Source organism: Oryctolagus cuniculus, chromosome 13 (assembly GCF_051225735.1).
Source record: "Oryctolagus cuniculus isolate XC-2025 breed Fujian yellow rabbit chromosome 13, ASM5122573v1, whole genome shotgun sequence".
In the NCBI taxonomy this organism is placed as follows: Eukaryota; Metazoa; Chordata; class Mammalia; order Lagomorpha; family Leporidae; genus Oryctolagus; species Oryctolagus cuniculus.
In genome coordinates, this window is record NC_142879.1 from 45,935,167 (window position 1) to 45,957,928 (window position 22,762).

Here is a 22,762-nt window from a genome sequence, read left to right on the forward strand (position 1 = left end):
TTGCATTAATTTTTATAGGTTCTGCATGTTTAGGTAATGGCCTGGAGAAGTTTTTATTAGTACTAATAGACAATAATCTTTGTCATCAGAATGGTGCTTTCCTTTTTTAAAAAATATTATTTTTTATTGTTTGAGGTGAACAAATTTCCTTTATTTTGTATATACAGATTTAGGAGCATAGTGATACTTCCCACCCTACCACTCCTTCTCCCCATGCTCCCTTCCTCCATCTTCATTCCTTTCCTTTTTGTGTTTTTGATTTTTACAATTATCAGCACTTTATACTCGTAAGATTAACCCTACACTATGTAGATAATTCAACAAATAGAAGAAAAATACACTGTTCTTCAACAGTAGAGACATGGACTGTAAACAATCATCTAACTTCAAAATGTCACTTTTGCTCATATATATTACCTTTGATGTACTCTATTGCTTACCACAGATCAGGAAAAACATATGGTATTTGTCTTTTTGGGACTGGCTTATTTCACTAAGTATAATGGTTCCTGGTTGCATCCATTTTGTTGCAAAAGACAGGATTTCATTCTTTTTTATCGCTGCATAGTAGTCTATACTGTAGATATACCACATTTTCTTTATCTAGTCATTGGTTGATGGGCATCTGGGTTGATTTCATACCTTACTTATTGTGAATTGAGCTACAATGAACATGGGGGTACAGATAACTCTTTAGTATGCTGATTCAATTTCATTTGGGTAAATTCCCAGGAGTGGGATTTCTAGGTCATATGGAAGATCTAGTTTTAGATTTCTGAAAAATCTCCATACTGTGTTCCAAAATGGCTCTACTAGTTTACATTTCCACCAACAGTGGATCAGGGTACCTTCTTGCCCACATCCTTGCTGTCAAGATCTCCCCCTCTGGGAACTGGCTGGGTTGCTATGAAGAAAGAGTCGAGGAGACTGAGGAAAGTCAAGCTAAAAACATTTTATTAGTACTCTAGGCGACTAGGAGGAGAGATTGCTCAATCCTACTCCTGCAGGCACAAGGCACTACGGACTAGGGAGAGAGGCTAAGCAACCTCTGCTTTATGGTGTGGAGGGTCCCCTTATATACAATTTCTAGAGGTCAGCCCCAACCTCGCACCGACCTCCCAGGGTCCCGGAGTCATAGCAATGACGGTTATGATGGTTGATTTGCAGTTTGCAGTTAGGCCATTATAATGGTTTTACAGTTAGGCCATTATAACAGTTTTGCGGTTAGGCCGTTTCCTCTTTCAAACTGCGCTATAGCTATAGTGCAGTTACTTTCTCCGCGAATGGATCCCTAACACTAGCCAGCAATTATCATTTTTTGTTTTCTGTAAGAAAGCCATTATAACTGGGGTGAAGTGAAACCTCATTGTGGTTTTGCGTTTCCCTGATGGCAGCTGATCTTGAACATTTTTTCAGGAGTCTGTTGGCCATTTGAATTTTCTCTTTTGAAAAATGCCTGTTCATGTCCTTTGCCCACTTCTTAAATGGATTATGTATTTAGTTGTCAAATTTCCTGAGCTCTTTATATGTTCTGGATATTAACCCTTTATCAGTTGCATAGTCTGCAACTATTTTCTCCAATTCTTTCAGTTGCCTTCTCACTTGGCTGAGTGTTTCCTTTGCAGTGCAGAAACTTCTTTCCTCATATAATCCCATTCGTCAGTTTTGGCTTTTATTGCCTGTGCCTCTGGGGTCTTTACCAAGATGTCTTTGCCTGTTCTTATATCTTGCAGAGTTTCCCCAATGTTCTTCTCTAATAATTTGATGGTATCACGTCATAGATTTAAATCCTTGATCCATTTTGAGTTGATTTTTGTTCAAGGTGTTAAGGTGGGGATTTTGTTTCATGCACATGGAGATCCAATTTTACCAACACCATTCATTGAAGAGATTGTCCTTTTTCCAGGGATTGATTTTATCTCCTTTTTCAAAGATTAGTTGGGTGTAAATGCGTGGAGTCATTTCTGGAGTTTCTATTCTGTTCCATTTGTCTACATGTCTATTTTTTGTACCGGTACCAGGATGTTTTGATTATAACTGCCCTATATATGTCTTGAAACCTGGTATTGTGATGTTTCGGTCTTTGTTGTTTTTGTTGTTTAAGAATGCCTTGGCTATTCAGTCTTTTGTATTTCCAAAATAATTTTAGCTTTGTTTGAGAATAATGTCATTGGCATTTTGATTGGGATTGCATTGAATCTGTAAATTGCTTTCCATTTGTATGGACTTTTTATGTCACACTCTTTATTAGTAGTGTGTATTACCTTATTTTTATTTCTCTACCTTTTTTAAACTTTTATTTAATAAATATAAATTTCCAAAGCACAACTTTTGAATTATAACAGCTTTTCCCCCAATAACCTCCCTCACACCTGCAAGCATCTCATCTCCCACTCCCTCTCGCATCCCATTCTTCATCATGATTGATTTTCAATTATCTTTATATACAGAAGATAAACTTAGTATATACTAAGTAAAGATTTCAACAATTTGTACCCACAAAGACACACAAATTATAGAGTACTGTTTAGGTAGTAGTTTTACCATTAATTCGTATAGTACAACACATAAGGATAGAGGTCCTACATGGGGAGTAGGTGCACAGTGACTCCTGTTGTTGATTTAACAATTGACACTCTTATTTATGATGTCAGTAAACACCTGAGGCTCTTGTCATGAGCTGCCAAAGCTATGGAAGCCTTTGAATTCACCAACTCTGATTTTGTTTAGACAAGGCCATATTCAAAGTGGAAGTTCTCTCCTCTCTTCAGAGAAAGGTACTGCCTTCTTTGATGGCCTGTTCTTCCCACTGGGATCTCACTCACAGAGATCTTTCATTTAGGTCATTTTTTGCCACAATGTCTTGGCTTTCCATGCCTGTGAAACTCTCATGGGCTTTTTAGCCAGATCTGAATGCCTTAAGGGCTAATTCTGAGCCCAGAGTGCTGTTTAGGGCATTTGCCACTTTATAGGTCTGCTGTGTATCCTGCTTCCCATCTACGATCATTCTCTCCTTTTTAATTCTATGAATTATTATTTGCAGACACTGGTCTTATTTATGTAATCCCATTGACACTTAATCCTGTCTTTTGATCATTTATGAACTTAAACTGATCACTTTAAAAAGTAAGATGGCATTGGTCCATGCCACCTTGATGGGATTGAATTGGAATCCCCTGGCACATTTCTAGCTCTACCATTAGGGGTAAGTCTGAGTGAGCCTGTGACAAACTGTAAATCTCTTCCCTCTCTTTTTCCCACTCTTATATTTAACAGGGATCACTTTTCAGCTAAATTTAAATGCCTAAGAATAATTGTGTGTTAATTAAAGAGTTCGCATGGACTTTTTAAAAAAGATTTACTTGGACGGTGCCGTGGCTCAATAGGCTAATCCTCTGCCTGTGGCACTGGCACACCAGGTTCTAGTCCCGGTCAGGGCACCGGATTCTGTCCCGGTTGCCCCCCTTCCAGGCCAGCTCTCTGCTGTAGCCCAGGAGTGCAGTGGAGGATGGCCCAAGTGTTTGGGCCCTGCACCCCATGGGAGACCAGGAGAAACACCTGGCTCCTAGCTTCGGATCAGCACCATACGCCGGCCACAGCGTGCGGGCCGCGGCGGCCATTGGAGGGTGAACCAACGGCAAAGGAAGAGCTTTCTCTTTGTCTCTCTCTCTCTCACTGTCCACTCTGCCTGTCAAAAAAAAAAAAAAAGATTTATTTATTTTATTCGAAAGGTAGGGTTAGAGAGAGAGAGAGAGAGAGAGAGAGAGAATCTTCTATCAGTGGGTTCACCTCCAAATGGCCTGAATGGCCAGAGCTGGGCCAGACCGAAGCAAGGATCCAGGAGATGTTTCTGGGGCTCCCGCATGGTTTCAGGGGCCCAAGGACTTGAATCATCTTCCACTACTTTGCCAGGCACACTAACATGGAGATGGCTTTGAAGTAGAGTATCAGCCAAGAATTAAACCAGTGTCCATATGGGATGCTGGTGTCACAAGCGATGCTTAATCCATTACACCACCATACGTGCCCCAGTGTGGACATTTTGATGATATTAATTCTTCCAATCCATGAACATGGAAGATTTTTTTCGAATCTTCTTCTATTTATTTCTTTAATGTTTTGTAATTTTCATCTTAGAGCTGTTTAACATGCTTGCTTATATGAATTCCAAGGCATTTAATTGATTTTTAGCTATTGTGAATGGGATTGGTCTTTGAAGTTCTTTCTCAGTTATGACATTGTCTGTATGTAGAAAGGCTATTGATTTTTGAATGTTAATTTTATATCCTACATCTTCACCAAACTCTTACAATGAGTTCTGATAATCTCTTAGTAGAGTCTTTTGGTTCCCTAGGTATAGAATATTGTCATCTGCAAATAGGGATAAATTGAATTAAGCTTTTCCAATTTTTATCCCTTTGATTACTTTTTCTCCCTATTGGCTCTGGGTAAAATTTCCAGGCTATATTGAAAACTAATGGTGAAGGTGGACATCCATGTCTGGTCCCAGATCTCAGTGGAAATACTTCCAACTTTTCCTGATTCAATAAGATGCTGGCTGTGGTTTTGTCATAAACTGCCTTGATTGTATTGATGAATGTTTCTTCTATAACCTATTTACTTAAGGTTTTTTTTTTTTTTATTAAGAAAGGATGTTGTATCTTATCAAATACTTTCTCTGCATTGACACAATCATAAGGCTTTTATTATTCAGTTTGTTAATGTGATGCATAATTGGTTATGCCTTTGTATAGTTACTTTTATTTTCTTTCATTGCAAATATTTCTCTCTGACATCCTGAAGGCATGCATGACAACATTTATATACTTTTGAACATTAGATTTTTCTCCTTTCCTTCTTTTTCTGCCTTTTTCTTTTTATTTTCCTTGACTTTTCTCCTGTTAGGCTACCAAAACACTGGACCTCTAGGTGTCAGGAGATTTGATCAAAAAGAATGGCTTAGAATATTAGTATAAAAGGAGCAATAATTAATGGCATAATTAATTTTTATTAATGTATATGCTTTCACCAACTTTAATATAATTTAACTAATTTTTCTTTGTATATAAAGGCATATTTACCTACCAATTGCATAATTTGGAATGAAATGCTAGTCATGGTCTTCTTTCATACAACACAAATGAAGAGTTTTTAAAAGTTGCTATATATTTCCTTTTTAAGGAATACCATACAACTAAAAATGGGTCATTTTTATACCTATCTACCTAAAATACATCCTGTCAAAAACAGATGTGACTGTTTTGCCTATTCATTGACTTCCAATTGCCCAGCTTCAAACTGTCTTCCTCATTCAGTCCTTACAGCAATTTTGAGGATTTTCCAAAATAAGAAATTGACGCACAGAAAGGGCATGTTTTCCCCCAACCACACAGAAGACACTTGTTAAATAAAGCATTAGGAACCACATGTATCTGATCCTAAGTGTTTACGTCCAAATATCATTCTCTACTACTTACTATGGAGTTTCTCAAAACTTCCTGAAAGTTTTGAATTTGATGACATAAAATGGCCAGTATTTGATTGACTGCCTTCTGCAAAGTAAATAGAGTTTTATATTACTGTTGCTACCATGTGTCTATAGTAAAGGGTTCAAGCAAATAAATACCGAACATTTTTCTGTACTTCTTATTGACTCTAGTGCTATCTTCTTCCCATACGTATCATTTCTGCCTCTTTTTGTCTTGTTTTACTGTTAGAAATACAAGTATACCCCTAGAAATATACAAAATTAGCAAGGAAGAAAACCAGGAAATCTTGCTGACTGATAAACCCCAGAATACCAGAATACCTCTTGCAGGTTTCATTTTCTCACAGGAAACAGGCAGTAAATGATACAGATTGCTTGCTTGTTAACCAGAATTAGAGTTAGTATTTCTTTCCATGAAGCCATAATGTTTAGACCAGATTCATTCCTGCCTCCCTTCTTTGTCTCTAGGGTAGAAGCTTGACTTTACTGAGAAAACTCTGAGAAAAAAACAAACTCACCTATAACTACTCTGTGTTTCCTAAAGCACAATGAGACAAACAATAAACAATTTATGTTTTGCTGCTAAAAAATCGGTGCAATCTCAAGCCATAAACCTCTTCTTGTCAACAGATATTCCAATCCCACATTCTTCTGCCCTTGGAGAAAAACATAGCCCTAGTTTTCTGTTTGTTTGCTTTTCTTTTCATTATCTCTGTTTATTTCTCTACATTCATTTAAAATGCTCCAAAGAATGTAATCATGCACTGCATATTGGCATTTCAGTTGATTTTGTAGCCATCTTTTTGAGAGAGGGAGAGAAACTTCCATATATACTTCTTTACTCAACAAGTGCCTGCAAAACAGGGGTGCACCAGGCCAAAAGCTCACAGTCCATAATTCATTCTGGGTCTCTCGAATGGATGACAGAAACCCAAATACTTGAACCATTATCTGCTGCCTCTCCAGATGTACATTATCAGAAAACTGGATCATAAGTGGAGCCAACACACAAACTTAGCCACTACAATATGGGATGCAGATGTTCCAATTAGTATCTTATACAGTGTACCAAACACCCAGCACTGCTTTTCTCTTTTTGATATGTTAAGGTTTCACCTGTGAGACATGGTTTTCTATAAAACCCATGTGAATGAACCAGTTATTTTAGAATCCTGGAGGGCAAGATTAATTCCCGAATTAATCATCTAAGAATCTTTTTAGGCTAACAATTTCATCATTTTATGAGCAGTCAGCCACCATAATGTCTCTAAAAGAAATTTATGAAGGGTATACATACTTACAGATTTTATTTCTCTCTGCAAAATAAGAAACCATTAAATGTATTTCTTTCTATATTCTCAAAACATTGCTTCCCTATATTGACTTCCTTTTATAGATATCCTTAAATTCTCACTGCATCCTACATTTTCCCTTCAAGATCACAATCCTCTCCAACCTTGACCAAAACAAAAAAAAGAGGGGGAGGGGAATACCCCTAAATGTATGCTACCTTTTCTTCTAATTTGTACTAGCCAGCTTTTCATTGCCCAAACTGAAATACCTGGCAAAGGCTACGTAAGAAGGGAGGAAGTTTATTCTGACTCATGGTTTTGGAGGTTCGCAGTTTGAGATCAGGTGAGCCACATTGGTTTGTCCCTCTGGTAAGGGTGGAGGATGACAGTGGCAGAGCATACGCAGAGGAACAATCACTTGGCAAGGCAGGAAGCAGACAGAAAGAGTGCAGCTAGACCAAAATCTGTTTTTATAACCAAATCTATAAAAACTGCATTCCGGAGACTGTCACATTGGCCTAGTTTTTAAAGCTGCTACTTGAGATGCCAGCATTCCATGCCAGTTTAAGTCACAACTGCTCCACTTCTGATCCAGCTTGCTGCTGATGTACCTAGGAAAAGCAGAGGGAGATGACCCAAATGCTTGGGCCCCTGCCGGGTATGTGGGAGAGCAGTAAGAAGCTCCTGGCCCAAACCTGGCCATTGCAAACATCCATCAGATGGAATCAATCGTTCTCACCCTCTCCCTCGCCCTCGCCCTCGCCCTCGCCCTCGCCCTCGCCCTCGCCCTCGCCCTCGCCCTCGCCCAGTAACTTTGGGAATCAGACATTCAACACATGAGTCTTTGGGAGATATCCAAACCCTATCATCACTATGGTTATTTTATTCTTTTATACCGAATTACTATTCCCCACAAATTGTAGATATTCTCAGTATCTATACCATACTTGATTCCTTGTAACCTAAAAAGCCATCATTTTTAACAAATAGTTATTGATCCCTCATAGTCACCAATCTAAATATCCTCGAGAGAATTGTTTATCATAATTCCTGTTCTTATAGCTGCTTTGAGGACTTTATTTATTTATTTATTTTTTGACAGTCAGAGTGCACAGTGAGAGAGAGAGAGACAGAGAGAAAGGTCTTCCTTTTTGCTGTTGGTTCACCCTCCAATGGCCACCGCGGCCGGCACATCGCACAGATCCGAAGCCAGGAGCCAGGTGCTTCTCCTGGTCTCCCATGCGGGTGCAGGGCCCAAGCACTTGGGCCATCCTCCACTGCACTCCCGGGCCACAGCAGAGAGCTGTACTGCAAGAGGGTCAACCAGGACAGAATCTGGTGCCCTGACCGGGACTAGAACCCGGTGTGCCGGCGCCGCAAAGCGGAAGATTAGCCTAGTGAGCCGCGGCGCCGGCCTTTGAGGACTTTAATGATTTCATAATCATAATGACATAATTCTTGCTATTAATATGCATTTGAGATTACTGAACTTTCATGGAATTTTCATTTGTGTTTTCACCAGAGTAGTCTGTGATATTTCTTCTAAAATATTGTATGTGTCTTTAGTTGTTTATTTTTCTCTCTAGTTTTGATTACCTTTCAACATCTCTTCCTAAGTTGTCTTGTCATAGAATTTTTGTTTTCTCAGAGTGCAAAAATTTCTAATTTATGTATATTCCTACTTCTTATTTTCACGTTCTAATCACATGCTTTGAATTCTAAATTAGGGAACTAACTGCCAATGTCTCCAATCCACATACACAATCTCAAGCTTATATTCCTTTAGAAAGTCTCTCTTCCTCCTGACCTTAGTATTTATGTATGTCTGTATAGATGGATGGGTGTATTTATATAAAAATAACAGATAGCATATAGTTCATAGATACATTTATAAAAATATGTTACTTCCCTATATATCCTTGATCCATTGCTGAGTTGAATTTTGCATAGGGTTTAAGTGTCTTTTTTCGTACTCATGCATGTGGCAATCCAATTTTCTCATCACTATTTGTTGAAGAGACTGTCCTTTCTCCAAGGAGTGATTTATCTCATTTGTCAAAGAATAGTTGGTTGTAGATGCATGAATGCATGAATTTCTGGGGCCTCTAATCTATTCCAGTGGCCCACATGTCTACTTTTGTGCCAGTACCAGGATGTTTTGAGTATAACAGCTCTGTAGTATGTCTTGAAATCAGATATTGTGATGCTTATGGCTTTGTTTTTGTTGTTTAAAATTGCTGTAGCTATCCTGGGTCTCTTGTGTTTCCATATAAATTTTAGTATCATTTTTTCTAGATCTGAGGGATTATATTAATTCTTCCAATCCATGAATGAGGAAGATTTTTTATTTATTTTTTACTTCTTCTATTTCTTTCCTTAATGTTTTGTAAGTTTTATTATAGAGATCTTTCACACCCTTAGTTAAATTTATTCCAAGGTAAAATTTTTATAGCTTTTCTGAATGTGACTGATCTTACAAGTTTTTCCTCAGCCATGGCACTGTTAGGGTATTCAAGTCCTATTGAATTTTGTCTGTTGATTTTTGTTTATTCTCCATTTTTTATTATTTCTTTCCTCTTACTAATTGTGGGTTTTATTTTTTTTAGGTCCTTGAGATGCATTATTTGTTCATTTATTTGATACCTTTCCAGTTTCTTTATGTAGGCATTAATTGCTATAAACTTTCCTCCTAACAATGTTTTTTCTGCATCCTATAAGCCTTGATATGTTGTGTTGTCATTTTTATTTGTTCAAGAAATTTTTTTACTTCCCCTTTGATTTCTGCTATGACCAACTGTTCATTCAGGAGAATGTTGTTCAGTCTCCATGTGATTGTATAGTGTTTCTTATGTTGTTAATTTCCAACTTCATTCCATTGTGGTCAGAAAAGATATTGTTATCTTCACTGTTAATACTGTTAATTCTCTTACAGTTTAAAATCCTGTCAGCTCTTCATTGTACCTTGCTATATATTTTTACTTCCTTGTATTTCCACTTCTGTCATCCCAAGTCACTCCTGGACTAGTGCAAATGTCAAGAAAACTCATCTACAATTTATACATACTAAACCAGGCCAAGCTTATTATCAGTTCATGATTAATATTCCTCAGTTTTTACCCTTGCGTCAAATAACCAGAGGCTCTTCGTTGTCTTCAGTTTGACATCAAGGACTTTCGACCTTTCCCCAAAATTGCATTTCCAATTTTAATTCTTATATCATCCTACATATGTGTTCTTGTACCTCAAATGTGCTTTGAGTGTTAGTTGTATTATTATTGTGTATAAGCTGTTATTTTTCATTGCTAGCAGTCAGCTGTGCTGTGTAAAAAGTAATTGAGGTAAATAAGCCTTTAGTGGAGGAGAGGAAGATTGTGTCTGCTGTTCATAACAGCTATGAATCAAAAGATAAAATTTCTCTGAAGTCTTTGTTTTTGTTTTGTAGTTGTATTTAATTTCCCTAGAGGCTTCTTCTTAAATAAGCCCTAAACTATAAAATTAATTCAATTTTAGAAGCCCAGTATTATTCCTCTTTTATGAAGTCTTTCCTCATCCACCAAATTCAAAGCACCTTTTATCTGTTGAACCACATAGCACTTACCATCTACTTTGATATTTTGTACCATATGCTAAGAATCATACAATTGAGCTACGTGTTAGATTATTGTCCCTATTTGATAAATGCTGAATATGAAACCCAGTAGGAATCTTGAGATTTTCCCAAAGTCATAGTGCTTTTATGTATCAGAGTTTGAATTTGAACAGAGCCAACTTTTTATATATTTTGCTAGCTTTTAGTGTAAGAGTCTTTGGAATATGTTTTTAAATATTTATTTGTTTATTTATTTATTTGAAAGGCAGAGAAACATGCGGGGGCTAGGGGAGAGAGAGAGAGATCTCCCACCTGTTGGTTTATTCCTCAAATGACTGTAACAAGTAAGGCTGTACCAGGCCAAAGCCAGGAGCCAGGAACTCCATCCTGGTCTCCCATGTGAGTGACAGGAACCCAAGTACTTAAGCCATCTTCTGCTGCCTTCCTGGGTGCATTTAGCAGGAAGCTGTATTGGAAGCAGAGCAGCCAGGACTCAAACTGACACTCTGATATTGCTGGTGTGACACAAGTGGTGGCTTAACCCCCTGAGCCACACCAGCAGCCTTAACATTTATTGAATGTTTCCTAGGTGTCAGACGGTGTGCTAGCTGCTCACAGAGCTCTGATTTTCATCCTCACAGCATCCTGGGAGATCAATATTTGATCCTCATTTTGTAGTCCTGGAAACGAAGGGTCTGCTAGTCCTCTCCGTCAATTCAGTGTCAGCGTGCAATAGGCAAGAGGTTCCATCACAAGCTCTGTTTTTGTCTTTCTTCCAGGAAGGTGGAGACACTGGAGCCCTGATGGTGTGTGGAGCACAGTTCCCTGTACGGGTAGGGGGCTCTGAGCTCTGGGGGATGATCCGGGAGGGCATGGTTCAAGGAGAACTCTATGGAGCACCTGTCCCCACATCTGTATTGGACACAAAGGGAATGACACTTCCCCTTCTCTCTTCCGGCAGGACTCACTTTTCTGAGGCTGCTCTCCTCTTCCTTTTGTGTCCCTCCATAAGAACTGGGGCTGTGTTGCTTTTGGTATTTACTTAACATATTATAGCACCCTGAAGTTGTAGTAGTAGGAGCCTGGAAATGGTCTTTCTGAGATCCCTGGAATATGTTTCATATTTTCCTAGTCATGCATCATCATCTCATTAGCATTCACATGGAGGACATGGTACTTTCTCTATAGTAGTTGTCCAGTCAGTAACTGGCCATTAATTTTCATATTTCCACTGCTCGAATCATCTTTTCAAATGTATGTTACCTAAATTTCCCAGGAGGGGAACACTACTTTGTAACTATTTTAAGCACTTTACATTTAGTATATCATTTATTTTTTTCCCACAGAATCATGAAGCTAACATACCTACTATAATTACTTCTTATTTCTTCTGAGTCCTAGAAAATTTAAATAGGTTCCCAAGGTCACACACCTAGGATGTGGTAAAGATTTGAATTGATTCCTGTAACTCCAGTACCTGCAGACCTAACCAGTGAGCAAGACTACCTACATTTTTCTGCTTGTTACATCTCATTAAAAGAATCTTACATCTTTTGCAGTTTCAATTGAAATGAATATTCATATATTCTTTATTTGCATACTCTTTCAGTTAAAATAAATCTGGAATCTAAATGTACTAGGGCTCTTTTGTAGGAGTTAATTTTTATTATTTAGATAAAGAAGTGTGTTGATAATTTGTTACTGGTTTTTCCCTCATGCATAACTCTTAATGAATTTTCTATGTAATGTCAGTTTGGTAAATGAAATCAAGTTACAGAATTGATATTAAGACAATGCATGTTCCCAAAGACTTCCTGGCCAATGAATGACACATAAAGTGCTTATTCAGCATTCTTCAAACACGAGGATGAAGAGTGTCAGAAACCCTTGCCTCTATCTAGATTTGTAAGAAGTGATAACGAATTTTATTGAAATATAATTTGTATGTGATTAAGATAAAAGTCAGATGAATCTACATTACCTTTGTTCATCATAACTAGAAGCTTCATTCTTGTGGTAGATAAGTACATGCTGAGGGAAAAATTCATAGTATCAATTAATAGTACTAAAATGAGACATTCTGGTGAAAAGGGTTTATGTTAATAGGTAATAATTAGTTTCAAGAAATAACCAATGGCAAAAATAAACTATTGAAGTAGACAGAAACAAAGAAATGTCATGCAGGCATATCTGATATCAGAGTATCAGTTCAAGTCCTAGGTGCTCTGCTTCCTATTCGGGGGCCACTGCTACACACCTGGCGGAGCCAGAGGGAGTTCCAGACTCCTGCCTTCAGCCTGTTTATCGCAGCCATTTTATGAGTGAACCCGTGGAAAGAAGATCTTTCTCTGTCTCTTCCTCCCTCTCTGTCACTCTGCCATCAAATACAATACAATATAATACATCTTTTAAAAACAAAGTGTCATCATGTAATCGTCGTGTATCTCCTGAAAAAACAAGTACAAATGTAATGACAGACATTTTTATCAAGTGCCATGAGAAAATTTCATTTGCTTTTAGAAATGCTGTTACTGTGGTTTTCATTTAACCACTTTGGGTAAACTCTTGTTCTCTCTCTGAACCTGTTTACATTTCACAGCCTTTAAAAACTGGAGATGCAGATAACCAGCACCTCAGAAAGCTGGGGTAAAAGTGGAAGTACAAAAGAGATTGAGGGCATTTCAACTCATAGTCATCAGATACCCTTCTATTTTAGCATGAGAGACAGGCAATAAATTATAGAGGAGGTAGAGCCAGGATGAATGTCTGATTCTGAACAAGAGAGCATTTGATATTTTGAAAGGTGGGCAAATTGCATAGCATTTTGAAAAAAATTAGACAGCTTTATTTTATGAACAGGGAAAGAAAGACTAAAATTGCTTCTCACAAAGTGTGGAGTGAATTCATATCATTTGAAGTAAGAAATTGTCTTCTATGATTTGACCCTAGTGAACCCTAGTATGATTCTTCTTAGGGCTCTGAAGCAGTAAAAATAAAGCATTACTCACAAAATATTAACTGTCCTTTTAAGAGAAATGTAAGACTTATTACCTTATAGCACAATAACTCAATGAAACACCTTCAAAATCCCAATATTGTAGCTAATCACATTTTTTTTTTTTTTTTTGACAGGCAGAGTGGACAGTGAGAGAGAGAGAGACAGAGAGAAAGGTCTTCCTTTTGCTGTTGGTTCACCCTCCAATGGCCGGCGCATCGTGCTGATCCGAAGCCAGGAGCCAGGTGCTTCTCATGGTCTCCCATGCAGGTGCAGGGCCCAAGGACTTGGGCCATCCTCCACTGCACTCCCGGGCCATAGCAGAGAGCTGGCCTGGAAGAGGGGCAACCGGGACAGAATCCAGCGCCCCGACCAGGACTAGAACCCGGTGTGCCAGCGCTGCAAGGCGGAGGATTAGCCTATTGTTCCACGGCGCCTGCGCTAATCACATCTTAAAGCCAAATTAGAATCTTTATTCTCTGCTGACATCAACATGAATGAGAATGTTTGTGGAGTATGATGATGGGTACTAGAGACTGGCTACTGTATTTTTGGCACTTTGATGTCATGTTCGTTTTTTGACTTATGTAAATGACACTTTGAAGCTGAATTTATGCTATATACATTTGGCACAAATTAGCCTCTTTCAAAATTTTGTGCAGTTGTTCAGAATTTCTTAAGTAGAATTTGAATATTAATTTCAAACCTCTATTTAATTCGTGTTTTGAACTAATTTGATTATAAAATAGAAACCTGCCGTGAGATTTTTTAATCATAAACCTGTATAGGCAAAAGTGAAGTTTTAAACTAGAAATGTGCAGAAAATAGTTGGAGTCAGAGATTGTGGGAAAGGTTAAAAATTCAGACATCTTTAATGAATGATATTACCAGAGTACCAAATCTGGTAGCATTTAATTAAACTATGATAGATTTTACCAAGTTGATTGAATACATTCTGCTCTAACATTATTGTTAAGTAGCTTTAAAGTAACAGAGAGTTAAAGATCGTCCCAATTCAAATAGACCACAAATTTTGCTTTTGCAAATGTCTGTCCTATGAATGCCATTGCTTTTTCCAGACATCTATAAATAAAATGGAGTTGCTTAATGATTACCATTAATTTTTAAATATGCTGAGGAAGTTGAGATTTTATGTTTTGTTATCTGCTTTAACAAATTCTCAATTGCTGTGGGGGACTATATTGACCTCCCCCACAGATTTTGCAGATATAAAATGTGGTTCTCAAGGAAGCAATTGAAAGTGTATGAATGTTTGAAAGTAAATCTAGGGGCTGGCACTGTGGCACAGTAAGTTAACGACCTGGCTTGAGGCACCGCATCCAATATGGTCTCCAGTTCAAGACCCGGCTGCTCCAATTCTGGTCCAGCTCTCTGCTGTGGCCTGAGAAAGCAGTGGAAGATGGCCCAAGTCTGTGGGCCCCTGAACCTGTGTGGGAGACCTGGAGGAAGCTCCTGGCTCCTGGCTTCAGATTGGCGCAGTTCCGGCTGTTGCGGCCAATTGGGGAGTGAACCATCATATGGAAGGCCTCTATTTCTTTCTGCCTCTCCTCTTTCTGTGTAACTCTGACTTTCAAATAAATAAATAAATATTGAAAGAAAAGAAGTAAATCTAGTCTGAGCTTGTAGATAAAGGATGAGTGTCTTTTTAGAAAAGTCTCATTCAAGATAGGGTGTTATAACTTTGTGACACAGTACAGAATTCTTGGATAATTCATATGATTCTATTAATAATTTCAAGAGGCTAAGCCATGTATTACCTTTCTGATGCTTAAGAAAAAAATTGCATCACAAGAAGCCTGTTGCTCTTATAGCTATACTATGCTAAAATCAAAAATCACCAAAACCAAATTTGCTCTACTAGCTTCTAAATTTCCAGGCAAACTTGAGTTCTTAAATTTTAGATACAATTTCACATCAACATGCATTAATACTTCAGCCAAGAAAATACTTCATGATTTTTATCGTGAAGAACAGGATTTTGCAAGACCAAAATTGAATATGCAAATTAGAAGAGGTTTGTGGAGTATACTTTGAAGACTCAGTCCAGCACCCACTAACTTTATGATCATTGGAATCGCTAACTTTAATGTTAAGCCTTACTTGACATTTTTCTGCACTGAAATAAATATGCTGCAGTGAAATGGTAGATTATTATCGCCATGAATGTGGATTTTTCTTTTTTTTTTTAGATTTATTTATTTAAACATCAAAATTAGAGAGAGAGGAAGAGACAGAGAGAAAGAGAGAGCTTCCACCTTCTGGTTCACTCTGCAAATGGCCACAATGGCTAGGGCTTGGCCAGATCAAATCCAGTACCCAGGAGCTTCTTCTGTATCTCCCACATAGGTGCAAGGGCTCAAGCACCTGGGCCATCTTCCACTGCTTTCCAGAGTGCATTAGCAGGGTGTTATATGGAAAGTAGTGCAGCTAGGACCCAAACTGGCACCCATATGGGTCGTTGGCATCGCAGGCACTGGTTTTACATGCTACACCAAAACGCCAGCCCCATTAATTTTCTTATACTTTTTCATAATGTAGCTACAAAATACAGATTGTATGGAATTCCTTTCAATACTGTCACATCTCTGCTCACCTGGTTTTTGGCTGTCACTAGAAAGAGATGGTAAAAGTAGGTACTGGGGAAAATTAATGTGGAACAGGAAATGAAGGTGGCACTATTCAATCCAATTTCAAAATCTGAGACTTTCTGTAGTGCCCTACATTTAAGAACTCCATTAGAACTCAATTGTGGTTATTTAAGAATGAATGCATATATATTTTTCCAATGCCAGCTGTGTTGTAGAAGTACCCATAGTGGTGGGGGGTCAGGATTTAAGAAATTGAAAATAAAATAAAAATTTTGCCTCCATCTTGGGATTCCATGAGAAAATTACTCAGATACTAAAGATGCTTAGTTATCTTATTTTTATTTGTTTGAAAGAGATCTTCAGTCTGACAATTCAGTCCCTTAAATTTCCTCACAACTGACACTGGTGCAAGTGCCCAGAGCTCAATTCAGGTGAGTAGCAAGGACCCAACTACTTAAACCATTCACCTGCTACCATCTAGGGTGCACATCAGCAGGAACCTGGAATCAGGAGCAGAGCCAGAACTCACAACAAGGCACTCTGATAGCATGCAGGATCCCAAGAAACATCTTAACTGCTGAACCAAACCCTTGCCCTTCAGTTACTATAGAAGCTTGTAGGAGAGAATGCCTAGACTTAATTCAGGTTGCTGTGCACACTGAAAACTGGCCTTTAAAAACAAGCATAAAATCAAAATTATTTTTAAAATATTTGAATTAGTGGACTTCATACACACACATACATACGTATAGAGGAATAGATTTGCTGAAATACATGATTTTGAATTAGAATTCCATTCCTAACTTACAAAATTGATTAAATCTGTTTCAGTGAACACAATAACTACTTTTCCTTCTGCTCTAAAAATTTTAGTTCAACATCAAGTTAGCACTTGGAGCATGGAAAGTTATTTAAGGCCTGAAGTAAACTTGATCTGCTGTTGACATTTAAATACATTAGTTCTCATTATATATGTTTTAATATTTACAAATTGATGTATGAAATATAAAATAGTTTTATACAGACATGTTCATTCGTTTTTTGAGACTTTGGAGAAGACTAACCTTTGATATGGGATGAATGGATTCTATATTTTCTTTTTTTAAAGATATATTACAGAACTTTTCTCATTTCTCTACAGAATTTATTGTTTCTTATTGTTGAGTCTTTTAAGGTGCTTGTATATTCTGAGGGGAGTGTCCAAGGTAACACTCAAGTTGGGAGTGTTAAATCTCCTTTTTTTTTTCGTTTTTAATCAGAGGGGAGGTTTAATCTACTCTGTTGGTATAGTCTCACTCTCATGTCCTCTCCTCCATGAAGACCAATGCCTGGGTGCTTGCCGCAGTGGGTACAATGTTCATCCATGCTGCCACGAAAACGCAAAGGATCTGTACAGTCCTCGGTGTGAGCATGGATCCCTCAGCAGTGACCTCACCAGGAAATCAGGGAGCCCTGAGCCTATGGAGCTGCCCACAGTGACTGCTCAAAGATCCAGCCACACACTGCACCCTTCCACTCAGCCACCGTGTTTTCACAGTCTCAGCTCTAAAGATTTCCACAGTCATGAGCACCCAGTCCCCTGTCAATTCTCCTAGCCAGACTCAGGTGTCTCCTTTGGGCTGATTGCTGAGTGCTGGGATACAATTGTGCAGGTGCACACCTTCTCTTGGCTAGCTGCAGGAGGCGGCACTGGGTGCTTGGGAGAGATAAACATGTACTTTTTTTTCCCTATAGGTTGGTAGATAAAGGTGTCCCTGACAGGGCTCGAAAGCAGACTCATGCCATTCTCTCCCCACATCTTTATTGCCTGTGGCTTGGGCTGCTGCAGTCTAGTCTCACCTCAGTTTTCAGAGCTGGTGCTGAGGCTCTCAGCTGCTTGGTTCCTGAACTGTGTGCATCCGTACTCTCCAAGTAGATCCATAAGATCCCTCTAATTTGCTAAGTTTCCCCTGCAGTTTTCTCCCTGACTCTTCCCTGTCTTTGCAGTCTCTCCACTTTTTAAAAATTATCTTCCCCTAGACTAGAGCAGGAAGCTCCTTCCCTAGTCCACCAGAATCATCCATATCGTTTCAGTGCTTCTTTCTGTTGATGTGATTTTTAACATTTACTGATTTGTGAGTGTTGATCCTCCCTTGCATTTCTGGGATAAATCCCATTTGATCATGGTATATGATCTTATTGATGAGGTTTTGGATTCGATTTGCTAATGTGTTACTGAGAATCTTTGCATCTGTGTTCATTAAGGATACAGATCTGTAGTTTTCTTTTCATTTTTTTATTAGGACCTTGAATATATCATCTCACTCTCTTCTGGCCTGCCTGGTTTCCACTGATGTTGATCTAATTTGTTTTCCTTTATATGTAACTTAATTCTTTTCTCTTTCTGTCTTTATGATTCTCTCCTCGTCTTTAACTTTTGATAGTTTGATGACAATATGCCTTGGGAAAGACCTTTTTTGGTTGAGCCCACTTGGGGTTCCTTGAGTTTCTTGTATCTGGATGTCCACGTCTCTCTCAAGATCTGGGAAATTTTCAAATATTAATTCATTTAGCAGGTTCTCAATACCTTTTACCTTTTCTTCTCCTTTAGGATTACCTATAATAAAATATTTGTCATTTAATGGTATCTCATATTTCACAAAAACTTTCTTCATTCTGTTTAATACTTTTCTCTTTATTTTTGTTTTATTGGGTTATTTCAAAATTCTTGTTCTCAAAGTCAGAAATTTTCTTTTACTTGGTCTATGGTGCTGGTAAAGCTCTGATTTTTTTTATTTCACTGATCTCCAAAATTTCTATTTGATTTTTCTTAATGAGTCCTATTCATCTCCTTAGTTATATTTTCATTCATGACACTTATTGATTTCATCATATTTTTAATTTATGTATCTATATTCTCTTGCATTCTGTTTCTGTCATTTTATAGATCTTCAGTTCCGAATCTAATTCTGGAGGAGTGGTGTGTTCTTTTGGAGGCGTCATGCTACCTCACTTCTTCATGTCTCCTGTGGCCCTATGTTGATGTCTACCTGTCTGGTGTACTTGTTCCTTCTTCTTTATGGAGTAGATTTTATTGGAAAAGAGTTTATTGTTTAGCAGGAATGCAGGGTATCATTTGACTTGTTCTTTGGAATGATCCTAGGTGAGCCTGTAGTGTATTCTCTAAGTGATTTCTTTTGTCTTAACCAATGTCAGCAGTGTCTATCAGTGACACAGTGGTCTAGTCTACTGCAGTTCATAGGGATAGAAATTTGGCTTTGAGATGAATAAGAGTTTCCTTGAGTGTGTATTTTTGGTCCACAGAGTTCAGTGTCAGTCTCCCTGATGAATTTGATAGCCAGGGCCTTGTTCTTGGTGCTAAGGGAGACAAGGGTGACTGCCTCCTTGTTCTCCTGGCAAGCCTAAGTGATGTCAGAGCTTGTGGCACTAATTGCTATAGCTGTAGCATTGTATGATACCATGGATCCTTCCTCAGTTCCTGCTAGGATAGAACATCTGGTGCTGTGGCATGTAATACCAAAGACTATAGTCTTTTTTTTTTTTTTTTGGACAGGCAGAGCTAGACAGTGAGAGAGAGAGACAGAGAGAAAGGTCTTCCTTTTTGCTGTTGGTTCACCCTCCAATGGCTGCCATGGCTGGCATGGTGCGCCGATCCGAAGCCAGGAGCCAGGTGCTTCTCCTGGTCTCCCATGCAGGTGCAGGGCCCAAGGACTTGGGCCATCCTCCACTGCACACCCAGGCCACAGCAGAGAGCTGGACTGGAAGAAGGGCAACCGGGACAGACTGGCGCCCCAACCGGGACTAGAACCCAAAGTACTGGCGCGGCAGGCAGAGGATTAGCCAAGTGAGCTGGCGCCGACCCAAAAACCTTAGTCTTAAAGAGTAGGGAATGTGAAATGAACTCTGTTTCACTCCTTCAGGATGACACCAAGTTGTACAGGAGATTTTCCTCTGTAGGGTATGTGTCCACAAAGGTGTAATACATGTAGGTTCTTCCCTGTGTCCACCAGGTTGATTCCAGTGGCACAGAGAAATTTATAATGGATTGTTACAGTCGTGATGTTGCAGGGTATAGTGGGGTTATTACCCAGATCTCCCAGGGTAGGAGTGCATTTTTTTTATGAACTGCCTCTTATGTTAGCCCCAGAAGCTAAAGTGAATCCCCCTGGCTCACATACAGTATGTGAACATAGCTCTGAGGCTAATGCCCGAAAACTCCTACAGTTGTAGGATGCAGGGGATCTGTCCTTTGCTCCACACATTGCCATGACTCTGAATACGGTGTTGCGTGCCTTTTTCACTGCTGAGTATGGTACTCTGTGAGGGTGGGGAAGGAGAAGAAAGGAAAAAGTGGCTTCCCTGCTCCAAGCCTGGCTGTAGCTCAGAGGCCAGTCAGCCCTCTAGGCTGAAGTAAAAGTCCGTGGAAGACTGTGGAATTCCCTGTCGGCTGAAACTTCCAGTGGCGGGGCACAGCAATTTCTCCCTACATTGAGTGGTACGATAGTGGCTCACAGCTGCAGCCAGCTGTCTCTGTCTTCTCTCCTCTTGTCCCATGGAGTCTTTGTTGTTTGTCCATTTTCTTTTCTTCACTTCTTCACCGAAAATTTCCATCAGTCAGACACCTCAATTGATGAATTGAGAGCTGTGACTTTCTCTCCAAGTGTCTTATGTAGGGTTGTACAAATCCCTGAAAGGTGAATCTCCTTCAACAAGGAGCAGAGTCTATTGAAAACTGCATAGTAGCGTATTAGTGGACAGCCTGGGTTCATATTTTCAATTAAGCCTTAACTGGACCAGAAAAAGTATTATAGCTCATTGGGTTATTCCATAGCCTTCTTATTTAAGATAATGTTTTAAAATATGTCTGACAAAGCACAAACTAAATGCATTGAAAATCCTTAAATTTGTAAAAGTTATCATGATGAGGGGAACCCTAGATATTCTTTTTTAATTAAAGATAGTGTGGTTTTAAAGAAGCCTATTTTTAATTAATAAGCCACAGATGCAGTCTTGGTATATTTTGGCTGTGTGTATATCTTTGACTATTTTCCAAATAATAAACAATTTATATCCTTGGAACAAAATGTGATCTTAGAAAACATTTCTGTGGCTGAATCAAAATAATGTGTTCAATTTTTCTAACTTTGGTACCGTGTTCAATATATTTCAAAGGACAATGAGCACAGTAGACTGCTTGCCAAAGCTTCAGGGAACATTTTCAAAGTACTGCTACTCTTCTTTATCATGTTGAGGAAAATTGGGGGACAACAATTCTTAGATCATATCCCTTGATTATTTCTCTTGATTGATTGTTTCTCTTGATTTAAGATTTTTTTTTTCTAATTTTGCTGGCCTTTGTACAGGATTATAGGTGTAGTGAGATATTCTCTGTAAGGAACTTTTTAAACAGACACAAGTAAACTCAGCCATCCTTAGATTGAAGCCACAGCACAATCCAGTACCCCCACAGACTGGAGAAATGTGTGGTCATAGAGTCAGTTTACAGGGGCAGAAACCCATTCACAGAAGTCCCTGGAGGAATCAATGCCAGGTTAGGGGATCCTAAACTGTAATTGACAAATTATTGCAAGGTCAACACAGAAAAGTTTGAGACTAAAAATTCCAGTGCCACCCAGTATTAGTGGGTTCCCCAGCCTTTTGTGAGCTTCACCTCCAGCAGCCCATCCATGTTCTCGCAGTGAGCTTCAGAGAAAAACCCTCTCTGCTTTCAGCAGGGGATGGGGAAAAGTACCTATTTGGAAATATTCCTAGAGCATGTTGGTTTATTTCTTTCATTTTTATTTTCACAAAGCAAGCCTTCAAGAAACTATTTTATAAAAACATGACAGGGGGCCGGCGCTGTAGCACAGCGAGTAAAGCTGCCGCCTCCAGTGCCGGCATCACCTATGGGCGCCAGTTTGAGTCCCAGCTGCTCCACAATCCAGCTCTGTGCTATGACCTGGGAAAGCAGTGGAGGATGGCTCAAGTCCTTGGGCTCCTGCACACGCAGGACCTGACTTCGGATCAGTGCAGCTCCGGCTTTTGTGGCAAACTGGACAGTGAACCAGCAGATGAAAGACCTCTCTCTACCTCTCCTCTCTTTGTGTAACTCTTTCAAATAATAATTCTTAAAAAAAAATGACAAATCTAGGGGAAGAAAAACACCCAACAATTTTTTTCTGAGATTGATGGAATTAATTAGGAATTACTCTGTTATATGGTACTTGTACTAGCTATGATGCTATACAATAGTGTTAAAAGAGGACTTGGATTTGTTCTAATGTATATTGCCACTAGGAAAAAGCAAAAAATTCAATTAAAATTTAACATTTGTATGTCTGATATGTTAACAGAAGATAAAAATAGAATGATGTAAAATGCTCAGTTAAAGCTAGAGAAGACAAAAAAAGTCAGGGGAAAAACAAAGAATGAGAAACTTACAGAAAACAATTACAATTATATATTTGAATACATCTATATTGCTTTAAGTGAAAATGTTCCAAACTCATCAACTAAGACAGAAACTGTCACTGTGGGGAAAAAAACCCAAGTATATATTTTCAGTATGAAGCCTACATTTAATTTAAAGACACAGATCAAAGTAAAGGGTCAGAGAAAGAAATATCATACTAAAATTAATCAAAATAACATAGGAGTTCAGACAAAGACTTTGGAGCAAGAAATATGATTAGACATAAAAGGGAACATAATGATGAAGAGATAATTGCTCCAAGAAGATGAAACAGCGGTTAATATTTAAGTGCTTAACATTAAAACATCAAAATATGT